The following is a 14,362-nucleotide window of genomic DNA, read 5'->3' as shown; positions in this document are numbered from 1 at the left end:
TCCCCCTCGTTTCTGTGCATCTCCATGGATAGATCATTGCGTGTGCATATATATTTTTTGTTTTCCATGTAATGTTCCCCAACAGATCATGATACCCTCATGTCTATATTATATTTTATCGACACCTCTATCTCTAAACATGAGGATATGATTATTGATTTCGGCTATCGCTTGAGGACAAGTGAGGTCTAAGCTTGGGGGAGTTGATACGTCCATTTTGCATCATGTTTTTATGTTGATATTTATTGCATTATGGACTGTTATTTCACATTATGGTATAATACTTATGCCCTTTTCTCTTATTTTACAAGATTTACATGAAGAGGGAGAATGCCGGCAACTGGAACTTTGGACCAGAAAGGAGCAAATCTGAGAAACCTATTCTGCACAACTCCAAATGTCCTGAAACTTTATGAAGAATTATTTTGGAATATATAAAAAATAATGCGCGAAGAAATAATAGAGGGGGACCCACCAGGCGGCCACAAGCTTGGGGGCGCGTCCTACCCCCAGGGCGCGCCCTGATCTTGTGGCCCCCCTGGCAGGCCCCTTGACGAGGGCATCCCAACCATGGGCACCACACCACCAATCATCAACGGTCCAATCACAAGAAGCCGCGCAATGCAAATACACGAGCAGGTGAACGCTAACTCAAGTCTATCATTTGACCTTGAAAACATGGTTGTCCCTTCACCTCCTTTGTTGTCGGTTGTTTGAGTAAGGCGATTTGGTATGGGTACACCTTCAGAAGGACCGTTTTCCTGAGCAACACAAGTGCAAGTTGCAGCCACACGGTGATGGACCATTTGCGGTGCTCGAGAGGATCAACGACAATGCTTACAAGATCGATCTTCTAGAAGAATATGATGTTAGCCCAACCTTCAATGTCTCCGATCTTTCCCCATACTTTGGGCCTTTAGAGTCGAGGATATCTCCTTCTCAAGAAGGGAAGGATGATGAGGACATCCCAACAATGGGCACCACACCACCAATCATCAATGGTCCAATCACAGGAAGCCGCGCAATGCAAATATATGATTAGGTGAACGGTAACTTAAGTCTATCATTTGACCTTAAAAACATGGTTGTTCCTTCACCTCCTTTGTTGTTGGTTAAACTCAGATGCGATATCGAATAAGGCCAAACACATTTCAGTCCGTGCAAAACAATGTTTTATGGCGAAGAAACTAAGTTAGGAACTCAAGAAGAATGAGTTGTCTGCTGAAGAAACATTGTTCTGATTCCGATGAAACAATGTTCTGCACGAGTTTGGATATCCCAACTTGCGAAAGGTTCCCAGAACTCGAGTTTTCTACTGAAGGAAACATTGTTCAACTCCAGTGAACAATGTTTGGTCGAAAACTGCCAACCACCTCCAACGAGAGTTTTCCAGAAGCTACCTCATTAAGTCTCTAAGCCATTTAGTCAAACCAAGCTGGTTCTCTTTCACACCTATCTAGGGGGGTTGTCCCAATCATAAATAGGCTAGCTCTTCCGTTTGTTGGTGACTTTTTCCATTTCTATCAAAGACCAAAGACATAGACTCCTCCTGAGATTCGAGAGCTCTTGTTATCCTTATTCTCGTGATTCCTTGAGAAATTTCTCCTAATTCGTGCTCCACGACTAGATCGTGTTGTGTGGGTTAGAGTTCATGGTTTCCCTTGCAGATTGCATCTATCCCGTGCTCCATGACTTGAGCGTGGTTGTGTGGGGTAGTATTGCGGGTTGTGGATCGGCAAATGTTCGGATTGCAGGCTTCGGTGAGCATCCTCCTCGTCGGGTCATAATCTCTTATTTTCCATTTTTCAGTTGCTTGCAGCTTGTTATCCCCATCCATTTATCGATCCTACGCTGTGAAGATCAGATCTCCCCTTGTACACCCTCCTCTCCGGAGACGGTGTCGTATTACCCCTAGTGCCAATCTTCTGCTATATGGAGGGTTTTGACCTAGAAAAATCACAAGGAAGCTTTCGTGACGAAGCATTGCCGTCTCAAGGAAGAACCTGGGCAGAAGCAATCTAGGGCTCCGGCGGAGCTATTCTACCGGGAGAACTTCCCTTTGGGAGGGGAAAATCGAAGCCATTGTCATCACCAATGATCCTCTCATCAATGGAGGGTCAATCTTCATAAACATCTTCACCAGCACCATCTCCTCTGAAACCCTAGTTCATCTCTTGTATTCAATCTTTGTCCCAAAACCTCATATTGGTAGCTGTGGGTTGCTAGTAGTGTTGATTATTCCTTGTAGTTGATGCTAGCTGGTTTATTTGGTGGAGTATCATATGTTCAGATCCTTAATTATATTCAATACCCCTCTGATCTTGAACATGAGCATGCTTTGTGAGTAGTTACATTTGTTCCTGAAGACATGGGAGAAGTCTTGTTATAACATCTTCACCAGCACCATCTCCTCTGAAACCCTAGTTCATCTCTTGTATTCAATCTTTGTCCCAAAACCTCATATTGGTAGCTGTGGGTTGCTAGTAGTGTTGATTATTCCTTGTAGTTGATGCTAGCTGGTTTATTTGGTGGAGTATCATATGTTCAGATCCTTAATTATATTCAATACCCCTCTGATCTTGAACATGAGCATGCTTTGTGAGTAGTTACATTTGTTCCTGAAGACATGGGAGAAGTCTTGTTATAAGTAATCATGTGAATTTGGTATTCTTTCGATATTTTGATGAGATGTATGTTGTCTTTCCTCTAGTGGTGTTATGTGACCATCGACTACATGACACTTCACCATGATTTGGGCCTAGGGGAAGGCACTGGGAAGTAATAAGTAGATGATGGGTTGCTAGAGTGACAGAATCTTAAACCCTAGTTTATGCGTTGCTTCATGATGCGGAGCATCCCAAGATCATCCCCATGGACCTAACTACGTCTCCCATGACACCACTTGGACCAATGACAAGGGCACGAGCAAAGGCTATCGAAGATAAGGTGAACTTGCTCCTCTCCGAACTACCACTTTCTATACATGAGACATGGCTACTACCTCAAGCGGAAACACTATGCGTGATCAGGTACTTGGAGGAGGGTCATGGAGAAAATACACCCATCGGACAAGGCAACGAGGACATCAAGCGCCAAGGTCATGAAGAAGGAAGGCCAATGAAGCTACAGCCACCGGATGACCGGTTGGGACCGGACGTCTGGAGCCTGAAGCCCCAGCCGAGCCCCAGTGAGTGGACGTCCGGCCTGGACCAGACGACCGGTGTCACAGCACCCGAGCCAAATCAGCGGAAGATCGACGCCACCGGACGACCGGCGACCGGACGACCGGCCAACTCCGGAAATCCGGTGCCCACGCAACCGAGCTAGAACCAGCGGAAGTCCGGAAGCCATCGGACGTCCAGAAGCCCATGAGCCACCGGATGACCAGTCCCCAGCGGACGTCCCGTACCTGTCTGCGCACAGGATTTGGGCCCGAGGCCCATGTACCCCCTTACTTCGTCCCCTTTTGCACTAAGACCATAAATAGACCTCCTACTCCTCCTAGCTAGGGTTAGCAAAGTAGTAGCTCATTAGAGACGGATCTACTCCACGAGAGAGACCGCGGCCGCTCTTCGGAGAAGATCCCCTTGGATTCAAGACCCCCTTTTGGGTGGCCCCATCAAGACCTCCTTTGGAGAAGAACCGGTTACCGTGTATCGTCCCTTGTTGACTTTGGATCATGTATCTCCCTTTGTGTTCATGGATCTAGCGCATGTGTGATCATACTTGTTGGTTTGAGTGTTTCTCTTGTGTTCCCCTTTGTGATTTCCCCTCGTGTTTTCCCTCGTGTTCTTCGTGTTCATCGCGAGATCCACTCCTTTTGTGAAAGATCGACCATCTAGGGTTCCACCCTACATCATCTTGGTATCTAGAGCCACGTTGATCATGATTTCAGAGCCTTCCCATTGTGTTTCTAGCCTTGTTTTTGTTGATTTTGTCCCTAATTCGAAAATTTCCCACAAAAATAGCCCCTTTTTTGTGATTTGTTGGTGTGATGGAATTTTGTTGGATTTGATCCGTCGGTTTGCTTTGCCTTGAGTGGATGTAGCTTTTCCCCTTCGTCTCCACCTTTTCCATCCACAAAATCGCCCAGATTCGACGGATTTCGATCTCTCCACCACGAACCCTAGCTGTTCTACCCGTGCCCGAATTTTCGCCCAGGCATCAGACGTCCGTCAGCTACCAGATGACCGGCGACCAGACGACCGCAACCGCCGGACGTCCGTCCAACCCTGACGAAATTAAATCCCCACCCAAAAATTGTAGCCACCGACCCACTTCCGCATACACATCCCCATACACTTTCCGCAACCACCATTGCTTACTCGTTTCGCACTCTGATACATTTTGCAACTTTGTGCTTTGAGAATTTGAGTTGCGGTTCCATGCCCTATTGTGTTTCGGCTATTTAGGTACGGTTCGACATCAACATCACCGTCGCTCATCTTCGCCACGGACGCGTCATCAACAACGACCTTCTCGGTAACCTCATCTTGGTTTCGTGACACCCTCAACCGTAAGCAAGGACGGTAAATTTGACGACATCCTTGTCCACTCCTTGCCATTACATTGATAACCATCACAGCCCAATTTTGTGTCTCTTACCCATCGAGACTAGCCTTTGAGTATTGCTGGCAACGTGACTTGTGCCCATTAGTGATCATACTTCCCATAGCATACATATCATTGGTGCATATCATCTCTTGTGTCACAAAGTGTCATCGCATACCCAATTGCTACCTTGGTTCGTGAAGCATTGCATGAGAAAAGAGCTCAAACACAAAGAGCCAAACAAGCTTTTAAACAAAAGGGAAAGATAAGCAAAGAGCTTTTAAGCCAGAACCATAGCATCATACAACATTAAGATTGTCATATTAGATCATCTTGGATCATATCATCGGAATACCATACATAGAGCATACTTGGGATAGAAGTCGTTGCATTTTTTCTTAGTAGGTTGTGCACAAGTCTTCGTATCTGCCTATTGTGCAATCGTGCTAGCGTCTCTCTAGTGTTGTGCAACAAGAGCATTTTCGTGGATCCCACATTTTGGCTCATCCTTGGTTCCACGACCCCATTCATCTCTTTGCGTGTGTGTTTCTGTGTACCATATTTTTCTTGGTCTACTCGTTGCACTGCAAACTTGTGAATCTTTTCCAACATTATTGAAGCTCACTAACAGTTGCATCAAATTTTGTGCCACCATCCTAACCGAGCTCCACCATAAGCTTTTACTTGTGTAGGTGTGAGAGACTGACAAGAATTGGTACCAATTGTGTTATTTCCTTGTTCCACAAAGGAGTGATCTTTGATCCATCTTCAACATTGGTCAAGGTACATTTTGTATACACCGGGAAAGTACTTCTACCAACTCACTCTTCATCGGGCAAGACGACGACATGAGATCCTATGTCACAAAGAGCCACCTCTTTGGTGCACAACGTGCTTTGCATGAAGAGCAACAAGGAATGAGCGAACACATCGACAACCTCGCCACCGACTTGCGACTCTCTGAGCAATGCACAATAGATTACTTCGACCACAAGCTCGACGACCACAAGCAAGAGAATGATGCAAGAATGGATGAGATTCGTGCTTTGTTGCTCAACCGCTCTTCTTCCACTTTGTCCTCAACAAGAGGTGGCTCTTTGTGACATAGGAGCTCAAGTACACCATCTCCGGCTCAAGTACACTAACATCGAACACTCTTCGTCGTGCTGCCGCCGAGATCGCCAAGCCAACCGCAACCCTCTACATGACAACAACTCTCAAGAACAACGACATCGTCAAAACCAAGCTACCTTTGCGCAAGCACGAGAACAGCAACGACAACACCAACACGATGTCTACGAGCGCATCTACACCAAGAAGCACAAGATGCCGAGGCACAACGTCAACAACAACAACTGCGAGAAGCTCAAGCACTTGAGGAGCAACAAGCCCTCCGAGAATCAAGTCGAGCCATATACAACCGAGGCCGACAAGCTCATGAACATGAAGAAGCGCTTCGCGAAGAAGTTCATGAACGAATATATCAAGCTCGCGTGCAACGTCAAGCTCGACAAGTTCCTTCACAAGCTCGCCAAGAACATCAAGTTCAACAAGAGCAAGAAGACAAAGGAAATCCTCCACGGCAAGAGGAAGTTGTGAGAGACGATCCTCCTTGTCAAGGACGTCATCATCCCCGACCCGAACACAATGAAGAGCAACGCTACGGCAAGCTAAAGTTCACCATGCCCAAATTCAATGGAAGCAATGATCCCGAAGAGTACCTTTCATGGGCATTGAAAGTCGACAAAATCTTTCGCTTGCACAACTATGAAGAAGATAAGAAGATCGCGATGGCATCCCTTGAGTTCCAAGACTATGTCCTTATTTGGTGGGAATAAGTCATTGAGCGCTGAGAGGCAAAAGGTGGACCACCTATCACTACTTGGGCGCAAATGAAGGATGTCATGAGAGCATGCTTCATGCCTACCTACCATAACCGCGACCTTTTCAAGAAACTCCAACTCCTCAAGCAAGGAACCAATAGCGTTAAAGAGTACTACAAAGAAATGGAGATTGCAATGATACGAGCCAATGTCATGGAAGATGATGAGCAAACTATGGAACGTTTCTTGAATGGACTCAATCACCCCATCAAGAAGATCGCCGACTTCCAACCATACTCGAACCTCATCGAGCTAGTGCATCAAGCTACCAAAGCGGAACGTCAAGTGCAAGATGACTTCAAGTATGCCAAGTTCTCATCCAAGTCCTATGGTTTCTCCAACACCCAAGCTTCAACGACTCCAACACCTTCTACATAAACCAAGCCTTCTACAAGCCACGTCGACAACTCGAGTTACAAGAAAGCTCCGACAACCTCAAGTCATCCTCCTACAACGAGCAACTTCAAGCCGAGAGCTTCATCATCATCTACCCCAACCGATGAGACCGTCAAGACAAATTCCTTCAAATACTTCACATGCGGAGGCCGATGCCACAAGTACTTTGAGTGTACCAACAAGCGTACCATGATCCTCAATGACGATGGTACATACCATGAGTGAAGGAGAAACGGAAGCACTTCAGCAAGTCGCCATGCACCGGCAAGTGAACTATGAAGAGGAACAAGTCTTTTGTGATGAAGATTCAAGTCCCACTCTTGTTGTCTCCAAGGTCTTGACCCTTCCACATCACCAAGAAGAAGACCAAAGATGCCACATCTTTCATACCAAGGCCGGCATCAATGGAAGGTCTGTCAAGGTCATCATCGATGGAGGGAGTTGTCATAACTTAGGAAGTGAAGAACCTTGCTCCAAGCTCCAATTGCCCAAGAAGAAGCACCCACATCCCTACAAAGTTCAATGGCTAAGCAACTCCAACACTATTCATGTCAAGCATAGAGTGCAAGTCTCCTACAAAATCGGAGCTTACGAAGACACTTTGGAGTGTGATGTCGTTCCAATGACCGTTTGCCACCTTCTTGTCGAACGACCATGACAATTTGATAGAGGTGTCATCCACAATGGCTGAACGAACCACTACATCTTCAAGATGAAAGGAAAGGAGTCGTACTTCGCCCTATGTCTCCAAGCCAAGTGCCGACAAGCAAGCCACCCATCATGGATAGAATAGTGAGAGAGCGAACCACCAAAAAGAGAGTGAGCGCCACAAGCCCAAATCGAGTGCCTCCATGATGAGTGAAAGGAAGAACCTAGTTCTATTTGCCACCAAAAGTGAGATAAGAGGAGTGTGTGAGAACCCATCAAGTGTCCTACACTATGTAATTTTGTGCAAGGACGGGGCATCAAAAGCTAACACCTCTCACGATCTACCTCTAGTGTTGTCTTCTCTTTTGCAGAAATTCCAAGATGTTTTCCCTGACGAGCTACCTCCGGGTCTACCTCCACTACGAGGCATCGAGCACCGCATCGACCTAATCCCCGGAGCACCACTTCCGAACAAAGCTCCCTACCGCCTCAACCCTGAAGAAACCAAAGAAATACAAAGGCAAGTAAAGCATCTCATAGACCATGGACATGTGCTTGAAAGTTTGAGTCCTTGTGCCATTCCGGTCATCCTTGTGCCAAAAAGATACGGTAGCTTCCGCATGTGTTCCGATTGTAGAACTATCAATGCTATCACTGTTTGATATAGGCACCCCATTCCATGCCTTGATGATATGCTTGATGAACTTAGCGGTGCCACTATTTTTTTTCCAAAATTGATCTTAAAAGTGGTTACTATCAAATCCGCATACAAGAGCATGATGAATGGAAAACCGCTTTCAAAACAAAGTTTGGTTTGTATGAGTGGTTAGTCATGCCTATGGGTTTATCGGAAGCACCGAGTACTTTCATGCGTCTGTAGCGACCAGACCTCAAACAGTCTGATCTCTGTGCTCCGGTGTCATCCCTGAATTAGTAATGCTGACACCACACAGTACTCGGAGGATTTATAGCAGAGTAGCAATCACACACTTTTACATCGAGTGTCTCAGAAGAGAACTTATTACAATAAATATGGCTTAATGCCATCTAATAACGATAACAGCGGAAGGCTCGGAAGATAAGTGAGTCCATCAACTCCAACGGCATCACTGAGTATAGAACCACGACCTAAAAACTCCTTAATCATCGTCTGAAAAGTCTGCAACATTAACGTTGCAGCCCGAAATGGGTCAGCACATGGAATATGCTGGCAATGTAACACATAGAGAGTAATGGAATGAAACAGCTATACTATATGCATATTTGGCTGGTGGAAAGCTCTATGGTTACAGTTTTGCGTAAAGACAATTTTTCCCTACTTCAAAGGAATAAATTTAATTACTATCAAGGTAGTTGTTAAACATTGAGAATGGTTGACAGCATTCTCAATCCCAATTAAGCATCATCATTAGACATAACCCAACAAAATTAATTTAGAGTAACATGTTGAGATTCACATGATAATCCAGGTACTAGATACTCAAGATGTCCATAACCGGGGACACGGCTAATCATGATTAGTTTATTACACTCTGCAGAGGTTTGCGCACTTTTCCCCACAAGACTCGATCGCCTCCGTTTGGTTTCTCGCACTACATGGTGTTTGAGAAGACGGATGACCGAGACATAGTCTTTCAGAAGCGCTAGCACCTTACGATTGGGTAGACCGTACCACCTACATCCCCTACATCTGCTAGTCTACCACTGTAAGAGTTCACACGACTTAGTCAACTATGCTAGAGCCCATAATAGCTTGTGGCTGCACACGGAAGTTTCTAGTATGAATAGTCTCATGATCCCTTTGAGCCTGGGTGGCGGTCCAAAAGAAAACAGGCAAGTCCTGGAATACCCAGGTGCCTCAATCCACCCAGATGTGTGTTTAAGTTGCCACCTTAGATAAACCATTAATAAACAAAACTCACATCTGTCATGTATTTCACTCACCCAATCCACGTCTACTAGCATAGCATGGCATAATAAGAAAACGTAGAAGTAACTCCCAAAGGTTTGATAATAAACAAGTAATAGGTACTACCTCAACTACTTCCCATCCCACAATTTAATTAGATCCTAACCATGCAATGTGTGAGGATTGATCTAATGCAATAAAACTGGGTAGTAGGAAATGTATGATCAAAGTGTTACTTGCCTTGCTGATGATCCGGGAAACCTAGCGATTCGAAGTAACAAGCGGCGCACTCCGGGTATTCTATCGCAGACAAACGAACAAGCATACAATAAGTACTCATCTAATGCACATGTAAAACTCAAATAAGAGATCTAACCAGAAGGTTCAACTTAAGAACTCCGGTTGGCAAAAAGAATCAAATCGAATGAAGCAACGAAAGTCAAACGGCAAAAGAAAACAACTTCGTTCTACTAATCTGGATTTAGGGCAAATTTTACAGTAGCAAAATCTTGTTTAAGTTGGTTAAACGGATAGATGGTTTTGAGAAGAAACTCTAGGCGCTTGAATCGCCTGATTCCGATAAACGAGCGAAAAGTTATACTAAAACGAAAATCGGATCAGCGATCAGAAAAATCGCGGATTTAATCTGAGAAAAAGAAAAACGGCGAACGTTCGCTAGAACGAACGAACGGACGAACAGTCACTAATTAAATAAACCGGAAAAACCGATCTATTTTTAAAAAACTGAATCTAAAAAAAACCAACGGAAAAACCGAACAGTTTTTCGAAAAAAAAAACAGCGCGGATTTCGAGGCGGCGGCGTACCTTGGCGAGTGTGCGGCGGCGGCGGCGGGGCGCGGCGGCAGCGGCGGCGGCGGCTGGGGGCTGGGGGCGGCTCGGGCTAGGGTTAGCTCTGGCTGGGCCTCCCCCCCGGCTTAAATAGCCTAACGGGCCGGGAGTCCTAGTCGGACACGGCCCTAGGTCGGTTCGTTTTTTTATTATTACGCGCAGAAGAAAAATAAAAAGAAATACTAAACGGACTCCAAAAATTCCGAAATAAATTTTCACGGGCTTCTAAAATCAAGCCGCACAAGGTGAACATTTATTTGGGACCTAAATGCAATTTTGAAAAACGCACATTTTTCCTAAATTCAAATAAAACACCGAAAAACTCTGAAATAAAAACTTATTTGATTTTATTATTAAATCCTCAATATTTCTTTACTTTGGGAAAGTCATTTTATTCCCTCTCTCATCTTTTTGTAATAGAAATAATTGATGATAAAATAAATAAAATCAAATGATTCTATTCTCAAAATTTGAGAAAACTCAAATATGAAAATAACGAAATCCCCAACTCTCTCTGTGGGTCATTGAGTTGCGTAGAATTTCTAGGATCAACCAAAATGCAAAATAAAAAATGATATGCAATGATGATCTAATGTATAACATTCCAAATTGAAAATTTGGGATGTTACAAACCTACCCCCGTTAAGATGAATCTCGCCCTCGAGATTCGGGTTGGCTAGAAAATAGGTGAGGGTGGTCCTTGAGCAAATCTTCCTCTCGTTCCCAGGTGGCTTCATCCTCTGTGTGGTGGCTCCACTGAACTTTGCAAAACTTGATAACCTTTCTGCGGGTAACTCGGCTGGCAAACTCGAGGATCTTAATTGGTTTCTCCTCGTACGTCAAACCGTTATCCAACTGAATAGTTTCCAAAGGCACTGTGTCTCTCAACGGTATGTCAGCCATCTCCGCGTGACATTTCTTTAGCTGAGAAACGTGGAACACATCATGAACTCCTGACAATCCTTCAGGCAATTCCAACTTGTAGGCCACTTCTCCCATACGCTCCAAAACTCGATATGGTCATACAAATCATGGCACTAACTTCCCTTTAACTCCAAAACGCTTTGTTCCCCGAAGTGGAGATACTCGAAGATAAGCTCTATCTCCGACTTCGTAAACTGTCTCCTTGCGTTTAGAATCTGCATAACTTTTCTGTCTGGACTGGGCTACCTTGAGCCTATCACGAATCAACTTCACCTTCTGTTCAGACTCTTTAATCAAGTTAGGTCCAAACAACTGGCGGTCTCCAACTTCGTCCCACGATAACGGTGTCCTGCACCTCCTTCCGTACAATGCTTCGAAAGGGGCCATCTTTAAACTGGTTTGGTAACTGTTGTTGTAAGAGAACTCTGCATATGGCAAATTATCGTCCCAACTAGATCCATAATCCAGCGCACAAGCTCTCAGCATATCCTCCAAAATCTGATTGACTCTCTCGGTCTGTCCATCTGTCTGTGGATGAAAAGCTGTACTGAATTCTAGCCTGATACCCAAAGTTTCGTGCAACTGCTTCCAGAACTTTGAGGTAAACTGGGTTCCTCTATCTGATACGATACTCCTTGGAACTCCATGCAGACATACGATCCTGGTCATGTATATCTTTGCCAACTTCGCACTGGTGTAAGTGGTCTTTACTGGGATGAAATGAGCTACTTTCGTCAATCGATCGACTACAACCCAAATCGAGTCATAGCCTGAATGAGTCCTGGGTAATCCCGTGATAAAATCCATGCCTAGCTTATCCCACTTCCATTCGGGTATCGGCAATGGTTGTAACAATCCTGTTGGCTTCTGATGCTCTGCCTTTACTCTCTGACATACATCACAAACTGCTACATACTCCGCAATATCCTTCTTCATTCTGGTCCACCAGAAAATATCCTTCAGATCCAAATACATCTTGGTATTTCCTGGGTGAATTGAATAGGGTGAACCGTGTGCCTCTTGCAAAATCAACTTCCTGATCTCCGGGTCATTGGGCACGTAAACGCGGTCTTCAAACCATAGGGTGTCGTGCTCATCCTCACGAAATCCTTTAGCTTTTCCTTTGCTCAGTTTCTCCTTTATAGCGACAATCTCTTTGTCAGTTTTCTGAGCTTCCCTAATTCTATCCATTAAAGTTGACTGAATCTCCAATGCTGCTACATAGCCTCTCGGAACTATTTCCACACATAGTTCACGAAGATTTTCTGCTAACTCCTTGGGTATTTCTCCCGTCATTAACGTATTGACATGGCTCTTACGGCTTAATGCGTCAGCTACTACATTAGCCTTTCCGGGGTGATAAATGCAATTTCATATCATAATCCTTGATGAGCTCCAACCATCTCCTTTGTCTGAGATTCAACTCCTTCTGGGTGAAAATGTACTTCAAACTCTTATGATCAGTGTACACCTCACAATGGTTTCCAATGTGGAAATGCCTCCATGTTTTCAAAGCATGCACTACGGCTGCTAACTCCAAATCATGCATGGCATAATTCAAATCATGAGGCTTCAGTTTTCTTGAGGCATATGAAACAACTCTCCCTTCCTGCATAAGCACGGATCCAAGTCCTCGACGTGAAGCGTCGCAATACACCTCATAATCTTTGGTCTGGTCTGGCAAAATCAACACTGCTGAGGTAACCAAGCGTTTCTTCAACTCCTGGAAACTAGCCTCACATTCCTCTGTCCATATGAACTTGGTATCTTTCTTTAACAACTCAGTCATAGGCTTCGCAATCTTTGAGAAATTCCCAATAAATCTCAAATAGTATCCTACGAGTCCAAGAAAACTCCGGATCTCTCCAACTGTTGTTGGGGCTTCCCACTTGGTCATGGTATCAACTTTAGTGGGATCAACTACTATACATTCTCCAGATATAACGTGTCCGAGGAATCCTACTTCCTTCAACCAAAACTCACATTTGCTGAACTTGGCATATAATTGATGTTCTCTGAGCTTTCCAAGTACCAAATGCAAATGCTCCTTATGCTCCTCTTAATTCTTCGAATAAACCAGGATATCATCAATGAACACTACGACGAACTTATCCAAGAACTCCATAAACACTTTGTTCATCATGTTCATAAAATAGGCAGGTGCGTTAGTCAGACCAAATGACATAACGGTATACTCGTACAGCCCATACCTGGTGGTAAAAGCTGTCTTCGGAATATCCCGTTCTCGAATCTTCAACTGGTGGTATCCTGATCGCAGATCGATCTTGGAAAATACCTTAGCTCCTTGCAATCGATCAAACAGATCGTTGATCATTGGTAGTGGGTACTTGTTTTTGATCGTTACTTCATTCAATCCTCGATAATCAACAACCATCCTTAATGATCCATCTTTCTTCTCCACTAGAAGTACTGGCGATCCCCAAGGCGAAGAACTTGGGCGGATATATCCCTTATCCAGTAACTCCTTAATCTGCTTCTTAATTTCCACCAAATCCTTTGCTGGCATTCTATATGGTCTCTTTGATATTGGCCCTGTGCCTGGCAATAGCTCAATCAAAAACTCAATATCTCTATCCGGTGGCATGCCTGGCAACTCTTCTGGAAATACATCAGGGAAATCCCTTACCACTGGTACTTCCTCCTGCACAACTCCTATTAAGCAATTTACTTGAGTTCCCTTTGGCACATGTCGGGATACATACTTGATCCTTCTCCCTTCTGGGGTGGTAAGCAAAATTGACTTACTAGCACATTCAATATTCCCTTCATACTTTGATAACCAATCCATGCCTAATATCACATCCAATCCTTGAGATTCCAATACTATTAGGTCTGAGGGAAAAACATAGTTACCAATCCTTAATGGTAACCGATCACACCATAGACTAGCCACATACTCTGCTCCAGGCGAGGTTACTAACATGGGTGACCTAAGGGCTTGGGTTGATAGGTTATACTTATCCACAAATCCCCTTGAGATGTATGAATGCGATGCACCAGTATCAAAAAGAACGAGTGCAGTAAATGACTTAACCAAAAACTTACCTATTACTGCATCGGGCTGTGCTTCAACCTCCTCCACGCTAACGTGGTTCACCTGTCCCCTGTTGAAAGGGTACGGCTTCTTTCCAGAACTTCCATTGCCATTTTGGCCTTCAGGACATTCATTGGCATAATGTCC

The sequence above is a fragment of the Triticum urartu genome, chromosome 7A, assembly GCF_056163025.1.
Source record: "Triticum urartu cultivar PI428250 chromosome 7A, HENAU_Tu73, whole genome shotgun sequence".
Taxonomy (NCBI): domain Eukaryota; kingdom Viridiplantae; phylum Streptophyta; class Magnoliopsida; order Poales; family Poaceae; genus Triticum; species Triticum urartu.
This window is presented reverse-complemented; position numbering follows the sequence as displayed.